Raw genomic sequence first — 12,779 nt, 5'->3', positions numbered from 1 at the left:
CCTGCTATACAAAGCATTATTATATATTTTTCATCTGAGAATACTCCCTTGAGAGTAAAAAGTAGAAACCCTCAAACACGAGAGTGTGATAACATTAGCATGCCTGTCCTTAGCTGGGTGTGGGAACAGCCTGGGCAGTCTACCTGGATTTGTAGTGGTTGTCACTGTCAATCTTCTTGCCAAATCTGTCCTCTCAAGCTAGCAGGGGTCTGATCTCAAAAGCTTTTATTCTTTCTTTCTTTATTTTTCATTTGAGATAATTTCCAAAGCCTGATAGTGAAGTATTTATCAAGGGGCCATTCTAGAAGAGGAAATAGAATATTTGAATGCTAGGGTATGTAGGATGTTGAATTTTAGGCCTGTAAAACTTGACATCAGCCTCTTAGACTTTTCAAGAGAAAACCTCCCAGTATCCGAACAATGTCCTCCATGAGCGATGACACAATTCTGCGTGTTTAGTCACACTTTACTGTATTTTCTCTGGGACCAAACTAAGCTGGTTTTCTGCTTCAATACCTTCTTTGTGCAACAGAAACCCATATCCCTGGTTTGGGCTTTTCACTCTTTGGTTAGAATTGAACTCTAACACCTCTTTAGATGGTACTTTGGCCTCTTGTATTATCAGTCTTTGGGAGCCTGGTAATGGGTCCACCACAGCTATTGCCTCAGCCCTGCAAGTGACCAAGAGCTGGGTCTCAGCTGCTGAGTCCTGGTCAGAACATGGCCATTATTACAGAGTGCGTGAGCTTCTGAGAGATCCTCTCCACATCACCAAGCAGTACACTCGATTAGCATGGATGCTCTAGGAAGCCACAGTCTGAAGAGTCTGGCGAGGATCAGCCTTGACCCTCACAGACAAGGATGTTGGCTGTAGATAAGGTCTCTGCTCCCAGTCACATTGTTGTATGGAAGCAAAATATGATGCAGCTGTTTTTTTCCTACAACAGTTTGGGATTAGAAAATTATAGGACAGAAGATTTAGTACTTCGTTAAATATGTTATGAACCACTCCAGTTGAGAAGTTGTTTATATAGGGCTTTGGAACCAGAGCTGGGTTGGAATTCTGGGTTCACCATCCATATCTGTATTTCAGAGATTCAATATTTTGTGTGTAGAACAGTCTTTACTAAAATTAGCCTCATAAGAATTCTGCAATTGTTATGGGGAGCAGCGGGCTGCTTCCCACCTCCCAGCTCCTGGCCACCGGCTAGCTTTACCCAAAATAATTACACGGAAACTGTATTATTTAAAACACTGCTTGGCCCATTAGTTCTAGCCTCTTACTGGCTAATTCTCACATCTTGATTAACCCATTTCTAATAATCTGTGTAGCACCATGAGGTAGTGGCTTACCGGGAAGGATCTTAACCTGCATCCATCTTGGAGATGAGAGGTATAGTGTCTGCCTCATTGCCTTCTTCCCAGCATTCTGTTCTGTCTACTCTGCCTACCTAATTTTCTGTCCTATCAAAGGGCCAAGGCAGTTTCTTTATTAACCAATGAAAGTAGCACATAGACAGATGTCCCTCCTCCATCATGCAATGTTTAATATGGAACACACACACACTGTTTTTTTTTTCCTGGTATTTGTACAAACGGTACCTATTAGCACGAAAAACTGCTAAGTACTGTGTGGTTTGCAGACCAAGGGATCCTTTACTCCTATTTCCTTTGTCTGTAATGAAGCTGAGTCAGGCAGGCAGGGTGAGGAGTTCTAATTGGCTGTGGGAGTTTGATTGATGGATGGCTCAAGCTTCTGTATCCACCTCCACAGTCAGCACTAGTCAACAACTGAGCATGGCAACGGTTCTAATACAGTTGCATCAGGGACCTTTAAATAGAGGACTTAAGAATGATCTGGATGACTCTTTTTCCATACTCTGCGGTGACCTCCTTCTTCTCTCTCTTCTCTTAGATGCCACTGTCATCTTGCTCATGCAGCTGTCTAGCAGTGGAGATTTGCAGAGTTCCCTTTTAGAACCCACTTCCAAAGAACGTTCAAATATTAAATCACACACACATATACACATGTGCACACACACGAGCATGTTCTTGTTTGCAGGTGCATGCATTTGTGGCGGACAGAGGTCAACTTCAGGTGTCATTCCACAGGCACTATGTTTTTGAAACAGAGTCTCTCATTTAGTCTGGAACCCGATAGGTTCGCTGGCTATTGAGCCCCAGGAGTCCTCCCAGTTCTGAGGTTGTGGTCACTCATCAAGACCTGTTTTTTTTTTGTTTGTTTGTTTGTTTGTTTGTTTTTATGTGGGTGCTGAGGGTTGGACTAAAGTTTCCATAGCAAACCCTTTACTGATGGAGCTAATGCTTCCTCTTTCCGGACTAAACCATTTATTCCCTGAGAAGAAAGAGGAGAGATTGAGGAGAAAATGCAACCTTGGGGAAGTAGGAGAAAAGTAAGAAAGCTGAAAAAAAGTCTTTTCCTGTGCCGTTCAGTGTTTGCCACTTCCTGGTGTTAGGCTAGGGCCACGCAGACGACCCCAGGTCTCCCTCCTCCGAGCCTCTGCTTTCTGCATTACCTGTCCCTGCACCTCTCATTCAGTCCCCGGCATGCTCTGTGACTTAGAATTTCATATAGAAAAGATCCTCAATTTGAACTTAGTTCCTCCAAAGATGGGAAAGTACTTTTTATTATTTCCCTGTCCTCCTTCGTGCTTATCACTGGGAGCTCATGGTTTTTATTTGCTGTTTGTTAAAAGAGAAAAACCAAGTGGCCCATGAAATCTGAGAGTACAAGAACTCTGGGCAATCCTCCCAGTTCCTCCCCTGTGTTGGGAGGGTCCCTCTGGGCAGATTGTGGACAACCTTCACGAACAGGAGGTTATTAGAAGTGTTGCCACTTAAAATATTTATTTTTTGCCTTAGTTCATTAAAGTGTTCAATTATTGATTCTGTTCCTAGTCTGATGAATCTGTTTGGCTTTATGCTTACGAATTTCCCTGTAGCAGTGGATAGAAAACCTTTCCAGTCTCAAATTGGAGGGGGTAAATATATACAGCAAGAAAGAATTAACAGGATAAAGAGTCACAATGTAGGGAACGAGAATGAGCTGCAAAAACAAATCTTGTGTAAGGGCAGCAGTGGGTGTGAAAAAAGGAGGGTTATTCTGGGGGGATCCCAGAGGCTGGGGGAGGGTGTCCCATAGGCCCTGACCCTATGGAGGGGAAATAGAATGTGTAGAGAGCTCCAGAGATCAAAGATATTTCCAGGGGTGGCCTTTAGATTCACCACATGTCTGTCATGGAATTAGACATGCAGACTGCCCCACACTTTTCTTCCCTGGCCTCCCTGCTGGCTCTCTGGGTTCAAACTGAAAGTGCACGGGGAGGGGGGCTGTGGGGACTGGGGGTGATGAAAACATAGCTGAAAGGGAATTTAGAAGAACTCTGTTCATGAGAGGGTGTGCCCTAAGATCTATAGCGAGAGAGAGGGGAGAGGGAGAGAAAGAGAAGATGACATTTCATTAGTGATGATTTTTATATCACTTGGCTTAAAATCGGATCATTTCTGAATTCTTAGCTCAGTGAGGGTCTGAGAATTGTGCCAACGACCCAGACTTTCCCTTGCTTCATCCTCTCCATTCACCCCCTGCCTCTGTTTTCCGCTTTTATGTAGATCTATTGGTGTCTAATTTGGATGGTAAGATGCCGACTGTGGCATGTTATCGTTGTGGCACACTGTGTGTGTGTAGAAATGTTAAATGTTAAAAAAATGATAAGAGGCAAATCCTAAACCTGCCAGCTGCTTCCCTGCACTTGAGAAAGACAAAGATTTTCACTACAGACCCTAGTCTTGACAATAAGAGCTGTGGGAAGGCGAGGCAGACTAGTCTTCCCACACAAGGTGAGGTATCCAGAAAAACTTGCCTAAAAGATGAGGTTGCCTTAAAACTTGGGCTGAAAACCAGAATCCAAACCATGACCTCTAAGTCTGTTTTCAGTTGGTCAAGATTTGAAACCAACAAACCAACGCAAATGCTCGATTACCTAGAGGGAGTGGAGAGTCCATGCTTCAGGAGGGCTAGTTTGTGAAGCCCGGGTTGGGCAGCAGAGCCCTCTGGTCCAGACCCAACTCTTCAGCTCACTGCCCGTGTAACGTTTGTCAGCTCCCTTCACTTTCCTGAGGCCCAGCTTCACATCAATACGGCCAATACCCCCAAGATACTGCAGTGTTGGCTTCTAATCGCTCTGAATACAGTAGTGAATGAAGAAGTGCAAGGAAGTGTACCACATGAGCACTTTGGTTTTCCCAATGTGTGTAAGATCTAAGTTTATACCATACTATAGTCTATTATAGGTATGATAGTTTTATGCTTGAAAAATGTACATACCTTAATTTAAAAGGCTTTATTGGTTTTCTGAGTCAACGAGGAGCTGTAGTCTTGGTTGATAGTGGGAATTCTCTCTTGTTGATAACTGATGACTGACCAGGGTTGCTCGCCAGAGGTTAGGGGATGGAATGGCATTTTAGAAATAGCACCTTTGACACACTGGTTGGCTTTGCCTTTATTAAAGTGCTTGACACAGCATGAGATGTAGTTTTCGAGCCCCTCACCCTCCGAGAACTTGGTTTTTTTTTTTTAAACTGGCATTTGTGCTCGCGACCTCTGCCGCTACCTTGCCAACCAGGTTTCTTAGAGTCCTAACCCTTTGTTCTTGGTTGTCATTTCAGCAGAATTTACAGCATCGTCGTCAAGAGAAAATACCACCGCAATGCACGTTCTTTGTGATTTTTATTTGCCTCTGTCATTCTTTTTTTCCCCTTCCTTTTTTGGAGAAGAGGGGGTCTGGCAAGGAAATCTTGAAGGGGAAGAATGATCCAAATAAGTCACATTTCTACTAGAAAAAAAAAATCTGGTTTTCACCACATGATTTTCACATCTAGAAGTTTCCAGGCTCCTCTGAAAGCATATTCACAAGAGGAACAAATTGTGCAAAATGGAGAAAAATAACCTGCCTCAGTAGATGGAATGAAGGCATCTGCTCCACTCTGCCCTGCCTCTTTTGTGAACAGAAAGAGGGCCTGCTGCTGGCTTGCCAAGCAGACAGCTCCCTTCCCCACTGGTCCCCTTTACATTTCCAGATGCAGGCAGAAATCCCACCGAGGGGACAAGGAGAACCAGATGCTAATTAGAGTGCAAACTGCAGAAGAGAGCCGCATGCTTAAAGACACACACACGTGTGTGCATGTATCTAAATGCACACACACATATGAATATATATGAGTGACATGGAAGTGGAGAGAAGAAAATAGGATGACGGGGAAAGAAAGACAGCATCATTTTTTTTCATATGTGCTCTCTAGGTGTTGGTAAGCAAATACTAGCAAAGTATAAAAACATATACAAATAAGTAAATTACATTTACATAAATACAACTGAAACCTACTGTTTGGCATACTAGCAAAAGAAATAACAAAAGTATAACTTGAGAAGCCAGGTATGGTGGTGCTGGTGCACACCTTTAATCCCAGCACTTGGGAGGCAGAGGTAAGTGAATCTCTGTTTGAGGTCAGCCTGATCTACAGAGTGAATTCCAGGACAGTCAAGATTGTGTAGACAGTAGCATGTGTGTGCGTGCGTGTGTGCATGCATTCGTGTGTGTGTGTGTGTGTGTGTGTGTGCTCGCTCACACGCATGTGCTCGTGTATAATCTTAAGAAAAGATGCATTCATTTCAGGGCAGATCTATCCTGGCAGCACTTGACCCTCTTCTAACTGAGCTTGCATTTCTCAACCCCTGCTTCCTCCAACCCACAGAGCCCATGTTCCTTACACCATTGCGGCAGGAGCCTCAGCATCCTCATGGAGACTGGCATGAAGAAAATGACATTCCAGAGACAATTTTCATGGGATGAATTGCCTTGATCCTGCTGCTTATGGTCCCTTGAGAAGTAGGCAGTCAATGTGAACTATTGACAAAAACAACTGTTTTTGGCACCAGTTAAGCAGACTCTGTTTTACTCTTTGTGGCATGCTTAAAGGACAAGGATCTGTCTTCCTGGGAGAGATAACTGTCTGAGGAATTGAAAATAAAACCCCCAATCCTGCACAGAAGACCCTTCTCGGCACTGGGTGTGTAAAGCAAAGGTGTACCAGAAGAGGAGGTCATGATTCCTGTATGTGGGTGTGCATTTGTGAATGACTGAATTGTTGATTTCTCAATGAACATTTCCAATGCCTTTCTCTCTTCTTTACACTGATGGGAATCCAAGAAACAGGTAGAACATTACGTTTTGTAAAAAGATATTGGGGGAGAGCTAAAAAAGGTGGGGAAGCTGGGCAGAAGACAGTGAGTGGGCAATCTTGGCCTGTGATCCACTGATTCAGTCCCTCTAGAGGGAGAGCATAGGAAAGAACCAAACACCCTCATCTTCCCCCTCTGCCTCCGGAGTTTTCAGAGAAGGCCTGCAAGGCAGGGTACCCATAATCCTCACTTGTTTGATGTCTCCTGCCTTTGCATCTGCAAGCTGCAGAGTCAATTGGAATTCTTGGTACAAGAGCTTAACCCAGAGTCAGGCAGGCGCATGGTGCCTCATCTTATCTCCATCCATATCAGGATGGATGTTGAGGAGTAAGGGTGTTGTGGTTCATTTTTCTTCTGGAAACATCAGGAAAAGTCATAAAGGAGATGATTCCAAGCTAGCAGGCTCCAGCGGACAATAGAAGAGAATTCTATCCTTGCCGCTTTCACTCCCATCCACGAACTGTCCAGATTTCCACTATTAAAATGGTTTAGCTGGAGTCTCAGTGCAGGTGCATGGTAACTTTAATTATTTAGGGTGTAATTTCTGGGCCTGGGGAAGATAGATAGCACATCTTAAAGAAAACAGACCGTCCTCACACCTAAGCTCCCCTTGAAGAGATGACAGTGGATGGTAAGGTCTGGTTTTTAGATATTGTGAAGATATTTTCAGAGGCAGCACTAACGTTTTTGCTGCTTGGGCTTTGGGGATCCACTTACCATGGAGACATGAAGTCTAGATTTAATAAAATCACGCACTGTGAAGTCCACACAATATTATTTTTCTTATACTGAGCTGAAGGCTTTGATGATTATTCACTCCCGAGTTGCCCCTGGGACATAAAACCTATAATATTATAATCTCTTCAGGGCTGGCCAAGGAGTTTTTGAATAAGTTGGTAATTATTACCCCATTTTATGGATTAATAAAATAAGGAAATAATATAGAATTTTTTTTAACCAAGACAAGTATAAAACCCAACTTGTCTGAAATTAATTCCAGGTCATGTCAGTAATATCATAGTCTATTTTTCTAAGATATTTCTAACTTTTGGAAAATAATGATACGGCTTCTTATTTAAAATAAGGTAAAAATCTTGCATAGATTTGGAATACAATACAATCAATAAAGTTGCAAAAATTCAGTGTGGACCACATTTTATTTGGTTGGGCTGTAGGCTTGGAACGGGTAGAAAATATTCCTTTTTTTGGCTAGAACTTTTGCTTTTTCTTCTTACTGTTTTCTTTATTGTGGTATGAGTCTCGTGATTTTATTTTTTTATACACATGGCTAAAAGTGTGTCACCGGGTATCAAGTAATTCACAATGGGCTTGGCTTTTTATTCACTGAGTCTTTAGATGCTAGCCAGAGCTGATCTCTGTCCCGATCTCTTCTTTTAGTTTTGGTAGAAGTTATAAATTCTTTTCCAGGCTAGTTATAGATCTTGAGTCAGGATGATTCCTATGCTTTTTCTTAGAATAATCCATGAGAAGAAGAGAATGTCCTAGAAGTGAAGTGGGAAAGTTCCATCCAGGAATCCATAACTAGGAAATGGATTACTTTTGCCTGATTGCTCAATTCATCTTCACTTGCATGCTCCACAAGATAATATCATATCCTGGCTAATAAGATACGTATCAGGGTCCCCATACTCTGAGGATACTGAAGGCCAGATATTTCCAGAGGGGCTGGACATATGTCGTTAGTCTGTACTAACATACACAGGATATCACCAAGTGAGTTTCGCGTTATGTGGCAATGTGTCCAGTGATATCACAGTGACTCTAGCCTATTGGTAACAGCATGTGTTAGAGGATTTGGTCAGTCTCTTAATCTTGTCTAGATGGAGAGGAGATATCACTCAAGAATGTGGCAGAAAGAGAGGAAAAGAAATTTGTCCCTCTTGTATCTGTTTGAAGGGTACTTGTTTCCTTTCCTTGACTCTACTTCCCAGTCCATATGCTGATCACTTCATGTCTATAGTGACCTTAGGGCCCCACAAAGTAGGAGAAAGGAGAGAAGAGACTCAATCTAACCCATTGGAGGTGCTAACCTTGACTTTCATAGCATGTTCAACTGCTGGACTTCTTTATTGGAGGACTTGAAGAAGTTTTCTAATCTTGCTGATTTATCAGTGTAATTTACTGTGTACTTGGTCAAAGAACTGCTTTGCTTCGGTTTACCTTGTGGTTCAATGGAAGCCTTGGAAAATGACAGGATTCAAATACCACACTTTTGCAAAGTCGCTGAAACGAGCTCTAAGTTTTCTACCTTAAAGCAAAGAGTCAAAATTTAATTAAAATATGCTTTCTTCCACTTAGGTGTTTTTATTAAATTCTTATACAATTGTATTCACCTGTGTTAATATTTATAGTAGTATCTTAGGATCTTAAAATATGGAAAATAAGAGCAAAATATATTCATATATATGTGTTAAGTTTTCTTCCCTTTGGATCAAACTCTGTGAATGGCTCACCTCTGTTCTTGTTCATGCTCCCCACATTAAATTGACCCAATTTAATTTAATTTATGAGAGTACAATCATGTGCTCTCATGCATGTGCTTGCTCACAAACTTTTCATTGCTCCTTTACATAGACATCATCAAAATTGTTGGCACTGCAATTTCTCAAGGAGTCGTGTGGGACTTCCTTAAGAAGCGTTACCTCATCAAAGCATCGGCTCATCTCAGGCAGTGGCAAAAGTCTTCTTCTTGACTCCCTTTCTCTCATCATGCTGACAACCAGAGCCATGGCATGAAGAAAGACTAGCTTGGACAGAGTTTACATAAATATTGTCTTTTGCAGATTTTGAGAAGTGACAGAACAGCTTAAAGCTGGAAAATGGGAGGGACGGGGTCATGATACAGAAGAGGAACAAAGGGCTTGCGAGACTCACACCCTAGATCAGTAGCTCTTGACTAAACCAAAGTCAGTTTAAGATAATTTGTGCTGTGTCTGTCTTAAAAGGTCATGATTTATCATAGCCAATTGCACCAAGCCGGTAGCAATGTGCCTGCTAAGAGGCTATGTCAATACTGTGATGTAGGGCTTATATCCCCTACACTAGGATTATAGGACACATACATAACGAAAGTAATTGAAGCACAAATAATTCCAAATAGTCAGATAGAAAGTGATGGTTGCCAACACTTTCTCCCACAGCTGTCCACTCACCCATACCCACTGAGTTTCATCTCTGCTCTCACCCTCTCTCTACACCTCTAGGGATGGAGTAAAAATAGACAGGAAATGGCAGAGCGAGAAGAAAGAAACAGAGGAAGAGTGAGGACCAGCAAAGGGTGCTCCATTTTCTTGAGATGCTGAGAAGAGGCCTGGGATACATTTGCATCAGTACGGGATATCCTGTGTAATTTGCCTCCAAGAACAAGAGAACTATTGTAAGCCTTGAAGGGGCAACATTCCCCATCACTTTAAGGTTTATAGGTTTGAACTTTTGAGACCTGCACTCTCAAGGCCTCTTATTTTCTCCTGCATTCTTGGCCTGCAATTAAGGTCCGACCTCAAGGCCTGGACTAAAACAACATCACCTAATTTCATATGACTGATAAGAGCAAATGCACAAACTGCTGTAAAGAGAGCATCATATTTAAAATTCACAGATCCCACTTCAAATCCCAAGGTTTGTAGGTAGATGAGGACTATGAGGCATGGTGGTTAAAGTTTTGTGTGTCTACTTCTTAGTTGTTTGTAAAATAGGGAAGTAATACTATACAGGACTCTCATGAAGACTGGTGTGTGTGTGTGTGTGTTAAAATAGAAGTGCTATATAAGGCTTATTGGACATTTTACAGTTGTGTGTGTGTATGTGTATGTGACATAATTATGGAATCAGGTGACAACTTGCATGAGTTAATTCTCTCTTCTACTGTGTGTTTTCCAGGGAGTGAACTTGGGTCACTGGGTTTAGTAGCAAGCTCCTTTACGAGATGGATCTTCTCACTGGCCCCTTAGTTGGTGCTGTGTAAGAGGAAAAACTATTACAGCAGATCCAAATAATTGTTTCAGTGGTTTTTGGACTTTAAGGGGGGAGGGGTGCTTGAAAGATGTTGTTTAAAAGCTCTATCCCCAGTGGTTCTGACTCAAGAAGTGTGCCATGGAACTCAGGGGTCTCCCTGTGGTCAACACAGGCAAGTTGTTGAAATCCCTTTCAGACACACTGGTGTGAGGCACCACTTGGCACTCCTGGCAAGAGAGAGAAACAACCCTTCAAAACCACAAGGAACAGTGCTTTTCCCCTGGCCTCTTAAACATGCCCTATTGGCCCGGCTTGCACCGCAATCTACATCAGTTCAACTCTATGCTTGTCAAAAACAGTCTGGCAACTCCTCTTTCTCTTTACAGAACTCAGGGATGCACATGTCTGTATACAGAAGTCAGGGATCCACGTGTCTCTATACTGGACTCAGGGATCCACGTGTCTCTATACAGAACTCAGGGATCCACGTGTCTCTATACAGAACTCAGGGATCCACGTGTCTCTATACAGAACTCAGGGATCCACGTGTCTCTATACAGAACTCAGGGATCCACGTGTCTCTATACTGGACTCAGGGATCCACGTGTCTCTATACTGGACTCAGGGATCCACGTGTCTCTATACAGAACTCAGGGATCCACGTGTCTCTATACAGAACTCAGGGATCCACGTGTCTCTATAATGTACTCAGGGATCCACGTGTCTCTATACAGAACTCAGGGATCCACATGTCTGTATACAGAACTCAGGGATCCATGTGTCTCTATACTGGACTCAGGGATCCACGTGTCTCTATACAGAACTCAGGGATCCATGCTCTTTCTTTTCTGTTTTCTCTAAACCTTTAGCACTCCTTATTCTCATGCCAGAAGACAAATTTTTTAATCTTTCCAAGAAAGTTCTTCACTCAGAATCGGTCTTCACTCACAGCTACTAGCTCTCTTTATCTCGCCACCTTCTTTATCCTTCTCATCCTGGTGTGAGGGGCTAGGAATCGCTACTGAAAGAGTAGTGATGAAGACACACGAATGGACACCTTCAGGGTCTTCAAATACTTTCCAGTAGATGAACGAGAGCATGAAACTCTATGCAGGTGGTAGCTGGATACTTCATGAGGTGTCTGCAGGATGCTTTGTCTGGGACTCCGGTGGTCTTTGTGATCCTTGCTCTGGGCCCTTTGGGAGAGTAGTGGTTTAGACATAAGAACACTTCTGCATGTTAGAATCTTTTGAAAAAAAATTAATATTTTAAAATTAAGATACAATTGCATAGCTTCTCCTTTTCTTTCCTCCCTTCAACTTCCCTCATGTGCCCTGGCTACACTCTCTCATACTTATCACCATATCCCAAATGTCTGCACTTCCTACTATGTGTTTTGATCCATGAGGCTATCAGTAGTTGTGACCTTCTGCTACAAAGGGCAGTTCCTTTCAGGTAACCCTTGCTGTCATGCTTTATTTGGTCTTCCTCCCTACGTCTCTCCCTCCCTCCTCCTTCCCTTCCTTTCCTCCTTTTTCATTTTCAGTTACATAGGGTGCCCTTTACACCACAATTGGTCAATATTCCTGCTTTCCAACTGGAACACAGCTTTGGTTTAAATCAGGACTCGTCTGCCTTCTTCATGCATTGCTATTTGCAAAGCAAGTTTCTCACAGATGTCTACAACACTCGTGTCCTCCATGAGGCATTGCTTTAGGGCTAATCATGTAGACATAGCCCCCTGGACCCAATGTTGAAGCTGATCTTTAAAAACTCTTCATATTGATTGAGTTTCTCCCTCACCACATTCCTTTTAAGCTTAAAATGTAATAAAAAGTATTGATTTTTGTTCTTTTTCAAAATATAGTCTACATAGTTTGCTAAATCTAATCTGTCAATTTCAACAATATTTCTAAAGAACTGGGTGTGTCAGATCCAATTCACACTCTAATGTAATTATTGGAAATACATACTTTTCCCCATTTCATCTTGATTAGAGGCATCACAAGGGACCTGTTGGTTTATTAAAATAATTTAAATTATTCATTACCAAATTAAAACACTAGGTGTGAAATTACAGTGCTTTGGAGGATGCTCTGAAGGTTCCTGATGTGAAATTATGAAAAGAAATATTTTAAAATTACAAATCCATTAAAGTGGATGAGAAAAATATAGAAAGACAGAAACTAAATATTGGTAGTTAGTACAGTTTGCAGGTATTACGGCAAACCCTCAAAGTCTCCTCCACAGTGGAACCTACTGGTTCTCATTTTGTAATCAGTAGGAGGTTAGGAGAAGAGAAAACAAGTCAAAACATTTTACCTTTACGCATACTCACAATGTCTTTTCTGTGTATGTATGCGTGGATATATACATATACATACATACTGTGTGTCTGTCTGTCTGTCTGTCTGTCTAGTTGCTAGTATCTGCCATTGGAGACATGTAGCAATCAGAGGCCAATTGGCTGGAGTCAGTTTTCTTTTATATATGAGTCCTAGGAATCAAATGCTGAGAATAGAGTTCTTCACTGAGTGGCCAG

Source organism: Chionomys nivalis, chromosome 14 (genome assembly GCF_950005125.1).
Source record: "Chionomys nivalis chromosome 14, mChiNiv1.1, whole genome shotgun sequence".
Taxonomy (NCBI): Eukaryota; Metazoa; Chordata; class Mammalia; order Rodentia; family Cricetidae; genus Chionomys; species Chionomys nivalis.
Note: the sequence above shows the minus strand (reverse complement) of the source record.